We start from the raw sequence: 8,197 nt of genomic DNA on the forward strand, positions 1-8,197 counted from the left end.
GCAAAGCATTTCAGCAAACAAACTTTCCAAAGGTAGAAAAAGGTATTTATAATCATGGCATCCTCTTCTATACCTGAATTCATAGCAAACCCTATAGTAGTCAAGGTAATCAAATGCCCTAGGCTTGTATTTTAGTTATTTCCCGATATTGACAAGAAGGATGATAATGTAGGTGCATTTTCCCAAATCCCAAAAGGAGTTGTTTTTGTAGAAGACCGTAGAATTTATATCCATTGCCATATAGAAGAATTAGGAGATGAAGAAATCAAAAACATGTACAAGACTATCATATGTGATGACTCCGAAAATGTAAAACCTGAACACAAAATTGTTGAAACCCTAGGATTCACTAAGATCCTCTACATTCTAGACTTTCCTAAGGAAGTTATTTGGATAGTATTGAGTAGGGTACATGGAGAATTTTTTTGGCTAGATTCAATACATAAAATTACCAAGGAAGCTGTGAAAGTTGTAACAGGGTTACCTTCCACCGATAACAGACCAGATAAGACAAAGAAGGTCTCAAATGACCTGGTAATGAACCTAACAGGTACAACATCCAATAAAAGGTCCTTAAGGGTAAATGATGTAACTGACATAAATGTGAGATTCATTAGCATGATTCTAGGTTACAAAGCAACACATGCAAACCGACTTAACTCAATTTTTAGTTTATGCATAAAAAGTGCACATGATATGGTAAAAGAGAATGTGAAAATTGATGTATGTGAATGGTTAAAGGATGAATTGATTGACAATTTAGGGAAGATCAAGAAGGATAAGAAAGGAACATTTAGATTTGGCAACTTACTTGTATGCTTAATACTACATATAACCAAATAGGTGCCTGGTATAGGTATAAAGAACCTTGGATTTGACATACCAGTAGAGAAATAGTTATCAGACTTGTTCAACAACATGGGTGAAAGCAAAAAAAAGAATATTGATGAGTATTTTCAATCACTAAAGGCCAGATTGAACAAAGAGTCGGACTGTCACAGGAAATTGTTAACAAATACAAAGATGATATATGTTTTGTGATTAAAAAGGATGAGATCTGGATGGAATAAATTATCCCAAGAACAATTTGGGTTACTGAGATGGGTTATGAGATCGATGATCACATCATTGAAACATATGCAAAAGCCCTTTTGGAAGCACCCAATGAACCTAAGGAAGAGGTATTTGGCAAATTCAATCTAAGAAGAGAGTAAAGAAAGTAGAAGCAATAGTAAGGAGAGGTTCAAGGTAGGCTAAGGCTATCAAAGAAGATGTACTAAAACAAACTGGTATCACTGAAGATGAGTTACAGGCACAACAACCAGAAACTCACCTTTCACTGGTAGCAACTTCTTTAGAAAGTGACATGCCAGCTGAATTTAAAAGAGTTGTGAGGAAAAGACAACCTTCACTGGTATCCACACCTTCACCTAGAATAAATAGGCAAAAACAACAGGCAGTGAGGCCCTCGGTCAAGAAATCTACTCCTAAGAAGAAAAAGTTGACACCAAAGAAAAGGACTCAACAAAATATTTCTCCGATTGACAGACTATTGGATGAAATCACAAAAGAAGGAAAACTTAAAAACATCAACAAACTATATGACTCACTATCAATTGATGATAAAGAAAAGGTTGAAAACAGTGTTATTTTACACTTGGATATCTATAAAAAGTTCTTGATGCAAGTTGTAGATGAACTACCTGATGAACTATTCAAGAGATTGGAAGCAAGAAGACAATCTGTTGTAGAACTTGACAAGAATATTAAAGTTGAAAAATTACTTGTTGTTTACCCAGTTAACTCACCAAAGGAGATAGATGATCTAATTGTAGAAGCCAACTGGTCAGTATTTTCTACTACACACTGGCATATTGCACTAATCATTGGAAGAGTAAATGAGGTTGTAGAAGAAACTAAAAATGCATGGCATATATTCCTTGTTGAAAAGGAAAAACAGGAAGAGTATAGAAACCCTAAACCAATCAAGGTATATCAAAAAGACAAGGATAAGGGTAAAGGAAAGGTTGGTTGTCCTCCAAGCATCAAAATAAGAGATAACTTATCCCCACCACCTCTAATTACTCCACCGGTAACAACAACTAAAAATCAACCTGCTAATGAGAGTATGGATGTATCACAAGAGGATACAAATCCTAATCCTAAGGTCTTATATACAGTTGATGTTGATACTCAAAAGGTCAACATTATGATAGACAAGAACACAATCGGTAACACAGATATAGCTAGTGTGCCACCAGTAGCTGACAACATTGATAACACTGAAGGCAAACTAGTAGATGGGAAACAGAGACTCCAATAGATCAACAAATAGAGAGACAAGCAGAGAAACAGGCTCCAAAACAACAATAGGTTCATGTGGAAACAGTGCCACCAGCAATAGGAGAACAACAAAAACCTTTTCTTAAGGAAATGGAAACACAGACTAACCTACCAGAGGTCACTGCAAGCAAGGATATTGCTCCCACCAGCAGAATTCAGCATGTTAGCTCTTCAACTGAAGGATTTAAATCAACAAATATAACGGAAGTTCTTTTGGACTCCATTAAGAAAATAACAGATTGTAGTTCATAGGCATATAAAGCTATAGATGACACAATTCCAGTTTTGAAGATGATAGCTCCAAAATGCAATGTAGATAATAAGGATTCATTGAGCCAACTTGACACTTTGTCTAAGTAGATTACTGACAACATAGTGACAGTTGAACAAATTAAGGAAGAGGCATTCAAAGAGAGGTTAGAAAGGAAAAACATAAATTCTTTGAGGAACAAATGAAGAAGTGTACAAGGTAGTTTGACATAGTTCTACAAGAACTGTGCAGCACACTCAAGTAGTTCAAAACTTTGTACAAAGACACTTGTAAGACAAACTTTTTAATAGTTGACATAGATAAGAAAATGAGCAAGATACAAGAAGAAATAAATAAACTTGCTGACAATTTTATTAATTCATCTGATTCATTATTAGTTTTTGAGCAAAAGATAAGTAGTTTTGAGGAAGAATTACTGAAGCTAGAGAGAGAAAAGGAGAGAATAATAAACAAGGCTAAGAATCTGAGATTAAGACTAAGTCCAAGATTGGACTATCTAGCATCCCTGAGGAAGGAAATATCTGAGGCACTAGTACAAGGACAGAAAACATTGACAGAGCATATGTAGCACCTCACTGATACAGTTCAAAGAACAAAGGCAACAATAAAAGACAGTAAGAAGTTTTTGGAAAGCATAAATTTGGTTTTGGTGGATCTTTTTCAAATTGTAACCACCCAGTTACAAGGTTTTGATAGAAAAATACAACTCTATTGCCACTTTGACAACCTTTGTCATTGATGCCAAAGGGGGAGTAGTAGTATGAGAAAATAATCAGCAAAAGACTTATCTGCTAAGGGGGAGCTCATATATTTTTGGTACACAATTTTTTGGATTACAAGTTTTGGAATTTTCTCATGAGTGTTGCCATCAATGCCAAAGGGGGAGATTGTTGGCATATGCACACTCCAATGAGACATTGTAGGTGATTGAAGGTTTTGTCATTGATGACAACCTTACAATCCTATGACACCGGCAAGCCATTCCACCAGCACTAGCAAGATCAGACTCAACACTGGCACTCAGACCACCGGCATTGGTAGTGAAAGGAAGCATACTGGCACAAAAGCCGACATGAATTTTATTGTTAATATATTTTGTTTATTATTGAAAAATCATTGTAAGCCGACTTGGCAAGTTGTAAAATGACTCTTATATAAGAGAGATCATTGTAGAACATTTTGTAATAGATATAGGAATGTAATTAGGTGAAATAAGGTAGACCTATTATGTGAATTATAGGTCAAGGGTTTATGTAAGAAGCAGAGCAGAAACCGGTACTGGATCTGGCATTATAGATGCTATTTTGAAGTAGTACAAGACACTAGATTTATACAATCCATTTTGTAAGTCAGTGAGACTTCCATTTTGTAATTGAGCAATGAGCTCTAGGCACTTGGCCTTCCTGCATGTGCAGGCCCCTCTTGTAGCAGTAATATTCTCTTATTGGCCAGTAAGTGAATATTGTGGGTCACAAATCCCACCAAGGTTTTTCCCACACCATCTTTCCTTGTTAAAATATTATGTTATGGTGTGTTTTTCATGTGGTTGCTTTTGTCTCTATTTATTGCATTACTTTCTATTTACTGGTACACAATATTAATATGCTCTACATGTTTTAAGTTAAGAAAATCTTATAACTAGTTAGATACTGACTCAACCCCCCCTCTCAGTATCTATGGGAATCCTAACAAGGACCACTTAAGGACCCTTGCAACACATGTGCACCCCTTAGGACCTATTAGGACCACAAAAGACCAAATGTTATCACAAGGGGTCATATGTGGTCCTATGGGGTCACGCATCTATTCTAACACATGTGTGACCCCTTAGGTCCACTTAAGGCCCCTTACAACACATATCCACCCCTTAGGACCTATTAGGACCACAAAATACCAAATGTTGTTGCAAGGGTTCATATGTGGTCCTAAGGGGTCACACATGTGTTAGAACACATGCGTGACCTCTTAGGACCACTTAAGGCCCCTCACAACACATGTGCACCCCTTAGGACCTATTAGGACCACAAAAGACCAAATGTTGTCGCAAGGGGTAATATGTGGTCGTAAGGGGTCACGCATGTGTTCTAACACATGCGTGACCCCTTAGGAGCACTTAAGGCATCTTGCGAGATGTGTGCACCCCTTGGGACCTATTAGGACCATATAGGACCAAATGGTGTCACAAAGGGTCATAGGTGGTCCTAAGGGGTCACGCACATGTGTTCTAACACATGTGTGACCCCTTACGACCACTTAAGGCCCCTCACAACACATGTGCACTCCTTAGGACCTATTATGACCACATAGAACCAAATGATGTCGCAAGGGGTCATATGTGGTCCTAAGGGGTCACACATGTGTTCTAACACATGCGTGACCCCTTAGGACCAATTAAGGCCCCTTGTGACACATATCCACCCACTAGGACCTATTAGGACCACAAAAGACCAAATGTTGTCTCAAGGGATCATATGTGGTCCTAAGGGGTCATGCACATGTTAGAACACATGCATGACCCCTTAGGACCACTTAAGGCCCCTTGCAACACATGTGCACCCCTTAGGACCTATTAGGACCACATGGGACCAGATATTGTCGCAAGGGGTCATATGTGGTCCTAAGGGGTCACACATTTGTTCTAACACATCATTGAGGACCACTTAAGGCCCCTTGTGACACATGTACACCCCTTAGGACCTATTAGGACCACGAAAAACCAAATATTGTCACAATGGGTTATATGTGGTCCTAAGGGATCACGCTTGTTTTCTAACACAAGCGTGACCCCTTAGGACAAATTAAGGCCCCTTGTGACACATGTCCACCCCTTAGGACCTATTAGGACCACAAAAGACCAAATATTGTCACAAGGGGTCATATGTGGTCCTAAGGGGTCACGCATGTGTTCTAACACATGCGTGACCCCTTAAGACCACTTAAGGCCCCTTGCGACATATGTCCGCCCCTTAGGACCTATTAGATCCACAAAAGACCAAATGTTGTCAAAAGGGGTCATATGTGCTCCTAAGGGGTCACGCATGTGTTAGAACACATGCGTGGCCCCTTAGGACCACTTAAGGCCTCTTGCGACACATGTGCACCCCTTAGGACCTATTAGGACCACAAAAGACCAAATGTTGTTGCAATGGGTCATATGTGGTCCTAAGGGGTCATGCATGTGTTCTAACACATGTGTGACCCCTTAGGACCACTTAAGGCCCCTTGCAACACATTTGCACCCCTGAGGACCTATTAGGACCACATAGGACCAAATGATGTTGTAAGTGGTCATGCATGTGTTATTAGAAGCTCATCAGTTGCCCAGAAGAGAGCAATTGCAGAAAAGTAGAGGAAATTGTTAAGGGGTGATAAATACATAGAGAGTATGCAATACAAACAAACAATATCTAGAGTGTGTGATGTGGCCTCTAATTTATGTCCGAAGGGACTAACTGGTTTTGGAGTTGGACGGGGAAACCTATTGGGTAACGCTTGGAGGAAATCATTGTGTTCATGCAAGGGCCACCTTTTTTTAATTATGAGAATGATGATTTTGCACTGAAGGATATTTGGAAGACAATTTCCGGAAATTTCTATTGTGTGGAACCAGATTTGGTGGACTCAAAGTACACTTTTTAGTGTCTTAGAAGACCAAGAGGCTATGTACACAATCTCACAATAGAAGGGTGATTTTGAAAGCATAATTCTCTAGTCTTTTGGAAGTTGAAAAGTACTTCGACGAGTCCACCAATTCTGGTTCCACACCATAGAAATTTTTGGATATTGTGTTCCAAATATCCTTCGATGCAAAAGCAGCATTCTCATAATAGAAAAAATGTGGCCCTTGCATGAACACATTGATTTCCTCCATGGGTGGCCCAAGAGGTTTCCCCGTCCAACTCCAAAACTAGTTAGTCGGGCTCTGGACATAAATTAGAGACCACATGACACACTCGAGAGATTGTTTGTTTGTATTGCATACTCTCTATACATGTATTTATCACCCTTTAACAATTTCCTCTACTTTTCTCCAACTGCTCTCTTTTGGGCAGCTAATGAGCTTGTTTCCACATCATTCAAGATAATGCAGACCTGCTTGGTTTCTTTTATGAAATTTACTTGCATCCCAAGTATGACCTATTAGGACCACATAAGACCAAATTAGGACCTATTAATTAATTTGCACATATATGCAAAATTATGAATTAATTATAAATTCATTGTACTTAATTGTAAATTAATTTGACTTAACTTGGGGTCATAATTTGACTTAATTTGACTAATTTTCAAATTAATTATTGTATATGCAAATATATGTAATTGTAAATTAGACATATATATTGAAATTTAAAATTAAATTTATAGTTGTTTAAATTTCTTTTGTGGAAAGATCTCTAGAAATTTATCTTAAATTTGTCTTTATATCTAGAAAAATTTAACTCAAGTATGCATTTATGACGTTTAAAATTCTTTAAAATGTATATATCTAATTTCTTTAATTTACATGTTTTTAAATATGTTTAAAATGATTTAAATGTATGTATACATTTTTTATTAAATTGTTTAATGTGTACTACATACATGCACATGTACAGATATATATATATATATAGTTCTACATTATCCATTGAACATCATGTGTCACAAGCCTGGATCACATAACACGAGTACTTATGAGCCTAGTGTTCATCCTCGTGGGAGTGAGAAAATGTCACATAGGTCTGCAACAAATCCATAAGAGAGATAGCAACTCTACAATTATACTAATGAGGCACTCCAAGATGCCTTAGATAATTTAAATATCACTTTGGAAACATGTGTGATCACACAAATAAATAAAGGGGTGAGACTATTAGACATGAGCTAGTTCATATGATTGACCTCGTCGACAATTATAATCCATATGATGAGGTCAACATAGAGGAATTCTATAGATCCCTTTCATGCAGTGTATGTGGTACTGTGAAATGGGACATGATGAATGATAGGGTTTCCACAACTGAGTGAAAACCATGTTTCCTCATTATCAGGCCTTTGGTAGGGTGAAAGGCTATATTCTTACAAGGTGCATGGATGCACTAGTAGCACCATTTATCTATCCTAGATGGTTAGCCACTCATCATAGGTGGCCCCAAAAGGATGAGTTGCCCCTTTATTTCTGCAAACAATTATTTATAGAGTTTCATTTGTTGGATGATGTTGATTACACCGATTTTTTGAAACATGCTGGGCAAGGGAAGGGAAAATTTTTAGATAAGTTTAGATGACCAGGTGCACCCCCACCCATTAATAAATGGGTATTGATTGGTCCAAACCTTGTGGTTATTCCCAAGAGTGCGGACCTAGAACATGCTGTAGATAGTGTGCCAGATGACACTCGACAGTCCATATTTTCCAGTATTGCTACTATAGCCACAGAGGTGGATGAGATGACATCAGATTAGGTGGGTAGATATTTGTTGCGCTCTCATACTAGCATTCATGATGCATCCGTGAGTGATGATCCATATGTTTGAGTAGACATACCATCGCCGATGGATGTTACACGCATGCATGACATAGATCCTTTACGATAGATGAGCA

The sequence above is a fragment of the Cryptomeria japonica genome, chromosome 11 (genome assembly GCF_030272615.1).
Source record: "Cryptomeria japonica chromosome 11, Sugi_1.0, whole genome shotgun sequence".
In the NCBI taxonomy this organism is placed as follows: Eukaryota; Viridiplantae; Streptophyta; class Pinopsida; order Cupressales; family Cupressaceae; genus Cryptomeria; species Cryptomeria japonica.